This window comes from Protopterus annectens, chromosome 2.part1 (genome assembly GCF_019279795.1).
Source record: "Protopterus annectens isolate FY-2018-M chromosome 2.part1, PAN1.0, whole genome shotgun sequence".
Classification (NCBI taxonomy): Eukaryota; Metazoa; Chordata; order Ceratodontiformes; family Protopteridae; genus Protopterus; species Protopterus annectens.
In genome coordinates, this window is record NC_056729.1 from 621,953,045 (window position 1) to 621,957,501 (window position 4,457).

Sequence of the window (4,457 nt, forward strand, 5' to 3'; positions counted from 1 at the left end):
CTCACACATTATCCCACTCTTCAAAGGAGGTGACTCTTTGGAGTATTCTAATTTCCGCCCTATAGCGCTACTATCTCCTCTTGCAAAAATAATGGAGAAATGTGTACACAAACAGTTACTAAATCACCTGTTAAGCAACAATCTCCTAGCTAGCTGTCAACATGGGTTTCGCCCATTCCATAGTACAACCACCGCCCTACTATCCTTCATCGACTCTATCAACATAAATAGCAACAATAACACTCCTTCCTCTGCTTTCTTTGTAGACCTGTCAAAAGCCTTTGACATGGTTAATCATCAACTTCTCCTACACTGCTTAAAGTCCCTCTCTCTTGACAACCAGGCCTTAAGTTGGTTTTCATCCTATCTTGAAAATCGCAAACAGGCAGTTCTCTGGGATAACCATCTCTCTGATCTTCTCCCCACCTCCATAGGAGTCCCTCAAGGGTCCATCCTAGGTCCTCTTCTGTTTTCCATTTTTATAAATGATCTGCATCTAGCCACTCCTCTATCTACTTGTATTCAATATGCTGATGACACAACCATCATTTGCTCCGCCAAAACCCAGACTGAACTTCACTTGCTAACACAAAACACCTTCACCACCATCGAACAATGGTTCTCCAACTACTGCCTCCACCTAAACCCCAATAAAACCAAACTCCTGATCTTTCCACCCACTCACCTATCTCCCCCTATCGACTTCACACTCACATCTAACAATGGCACACTTATTGCTCCAGACCAAACAACGAAACTATTGGGTATTACTATCGACAACCAACTAAAATTTGACTTTCATATCAATTCCACCATAAAATCAACTAACAGGAAACTTGGATCTCTATATAGAATCAAATCCTTCTTAACACCTGAAGCTAGAACTATAATAGCTAGAACCCACTTAATCTCTACCCTATTATATGCTTCTTCTATATACACTAACCTTTCGAAGTACAACCTCAAGAAACTAGCCATGTCATACAACAACATAGCCAGATTTGCCACTGCCTCTCCATATAAAACTCACCACTGTTTGAATCTTTTAAAACTAGGTTGGCTGGAATTACCCCACCTCATACAATACTATCAACTCACTATTGCACATAAAGTCCTTTATCACCCTGAAAACACACCAATGCTCTCTACACTCATAACACCCTATCACAATATGAGGCATCTCCGTTCCTTCAACAAAACTCTGATAAAAACTTCTAAATCAAACAATGTAGCAGGAGACTCCATATTTTCCAACTCAATTGGCAAAATTTGGAATCAACTTCCACCAGACCTCACAACACTGACTTCTATTCCACTATTTAAATCCAATCTAAGACTCTACCTAAACAACCACAGGCTATGTTCCTGCACCGACCCTGGGTAACCTTTCTCACTCACCTTGCTTCCGTCCTTTACTCTTCACCTGGCCTTCTTCATCATTTCTCCAGCTTACTTAACTTTCCCTCTTATTAATCCATCTGTCTATCCCTCTTTATTCATTCATATTTCTTAACCTAAATACTTATGTCTTTGAATAACACACCTTAACCTAGCATTTTTATCTAACCTAGACTTCTGCTCTACCTCACATGGAAATCAAATTCTGATATAACCTGTAATTAACCTATGACATTGTTTTTTTATTTTTCATTATTATTTTTATTTTTATTTTTATTGTATAAGTTTTGTATATTTTTAACTTGTTAAGTAGTAGTTAGTGGAGCTTTTCTCCTCGGGCCTCCACTGAAAATGGACTTGTATCCAGTTGGACTAGCCCGGTTAACAAATGTAAAATAAAATAAATAAATAAATAAATGGTACAATATGTGGTAGGACGTATTTAGTTCCCCTGGACAGAGGAGAGGAGAACCACCACTATGCAGGCCTTTTATGATCTAGCCTATTTTTCTGGCCTCCTGGATAACAAAGATTATGCACATCTTGCTATGTAGACTCCACTTGTTCTAGAAAGCATCTGTTACTTCAACAGGAAGGGTTTCAACTCCCTGAACTGTAAAGTGGTCTGTAATGCCCAAAGCTTTATAAATAATGTGTCTTTTCACCATCCATGCAATTTATATAATTTGCACATTTGATAGTGTTTGACCTATAACAAAGACTGTTGTGAGGGGATTTCCTACAGGGTCATTTGATTAGTATGTGCACACATATTAGATAGACAGGACTGTGCATCCTTGTACCATGTAAGCAGGCCAAATATGTTGTATGGTGGAGGCAGTGACAGATATGCCCTAGAGCCTTGGTGTCCAGCAGGGACACAGGTGGAATCCCAGGGGTGTATTTTCTGTTCCCCATCCAGTTATCCAGGTTGCGCTTAAAAATTTTTAATGAGGTACTCTGCTTTACTTGGAAAGGGAGTCTAGTCCACAAAAGGGGAAGCCTCTGGAACACAAATCTGTCCTGCCAACAAGTCCTATTGATGTCACAAATCAGGTTGAGGTCACGCATGCAGGTTACTTGAGCGGAGCTTCACTTGCAGATTTGCAGCAGTCCCATGAGGGCAAGGTCCGAGATTGCTTTATATGCCAGACAGAGGTCACCTCTAAGGAGTCTGTAGAAGACTGAGTAGAAGGACAGGGCTTTTAGCCTGTCTGTGTAGGGTAGATGTTTGAGACCCTGGATTCTCCGGGTGAGGAACCTCTGTGGTCTCTCCAGCTGCTGCATGTGCTTTGTGAGGTACATGCTGAAAGGGGCATTGTACTCAATAATGGGTCTTATAAGGGAAGAACACAGGGATGTTATGACCACCTTGTCCCTGGATGAGATAACTTTGCTAATGAGGTGGGTCATGTAGAACCCTCTCCACACAATGGAGGCAATATGGTGGCCAAAAGTCAGTTTGCTATCAACTTGGTTGCCCAAGTCCCTCACGACTGACTGTGTGCTTACTGCCTTATTATCAATGTGATAACTAGTGGGGACGTCACTCGCCTCAAAAGGGATGATGATGATGATGCATTTTTTGGCATTCAGTTTGAGGCCATGTTTCTGGCACCAGTCATTTAACTGGGTGAGACCCTCTTGGAGGATGTCCACATCACTAAGGGAACTGATGACAGCACCCAGCTTGCAGTCATCTGAAAACTTGGTCAGCCATAGCCCACTAGATTTAGCCTGCACCTCTGAGAAGTATATCTCAAACAGCAGATACCCCAAGACTGATCCCTGGGGTACATCGCTTGTTATTGGTCTACTACTTGAGGTGGCTTCCCCTATTTTGACTAGGTGGGTTCTGTCAGTGAGCCAATTTGCTACCCATCTGGTAACATATGGATTGATGCCTAGTTGAAAGAGTTTATCTATTATACCTGAGCGGGGAATAGCATTGAAGGCCTTGGCCAGGTCAAGGTAGGTGGTGTACACCAGTTCCCCCTTGTTTATGGCCTTGATGACTGTCTCAAAGATGTCAACCAAACTTAACAGTCATGACCTCCCATTGACAAAATGAAACTGTGTGGGATCAAGTGTCTGGAGGTTGTCAATGTCCTTGTTAATAAGGTCCATACTAATCCGCTCCATGGCCTTGCAGATCAGGCTAGTTAGGCTGATGGGTCTATAATTTTCTGGATCAGTGGATGCTCCACCTTTTTACAAAGGGATGACAGTAGCTGTTCTCCTCTTGGCTGAGATGAAGCCGGTACTCAGCCTTTGGTTGAATAGGGTGCCTAATGGTGGTCTACATTCCTGTCTGAGTTCAAGTAGGATGCAGCCTGGGATGTTATCAGGTCCCATGGAGGCTGTATTTTTTACCTTTGAGAGGGTAGTGATGACTTGATCCCTAGAGATAAGGGGAGGGGGGAGGCAGGTACTAGGGATGTCCTGTTTTACTGATGGGGGGAGAGAGAAGTGAAGTTTTCACTGAACCTGTCTGCCAGCAGGTTGGCTATAGCTACAGGGTTTGTGTATGTGGTGTCCTTGACCACCAGTTCTAGAAGATCTGAGTGCTTCCCTTGAGATTGCGGACATATATGAAGAAAGCCTTATGATTGTCTTTAGTAGATGTGGCCAGTTTGGACTTGAAGTTTGCTTTGGAGGATTTCACTAGTGCTCGTATTTGCTTGTTCAGGCTAAGGAGAGAATGCTTCCAATTAGATGCCGGCTCCTTCTTGGTCCTAGATAGCAATTTGTTTTCTTTTTATTGTAGAGTTTATTTTATTGTAGATATCCACCAGACAGGTTTACTTTTCCTTGAGGAGGATGATTTCATCTTGTCTGTTATTCCTGATTCCACGCAACTATATAAATGCTCATATAGTACTTTGCTGTGGGTTTGGAAATACGTGCCAGTTCCTGTGGAGGGGAAGAGGGCTGTGAAGCTGTTTATACCTTCCCTCAGGAGGTTGTGATCAGCTTTGGGGAAGTTTTTTTGTTTGACCCTAACTAGGGGGGTCGGGGAAGATGATGCCTTTGAAAGTGACTGCTCTGTGGTCGGACCT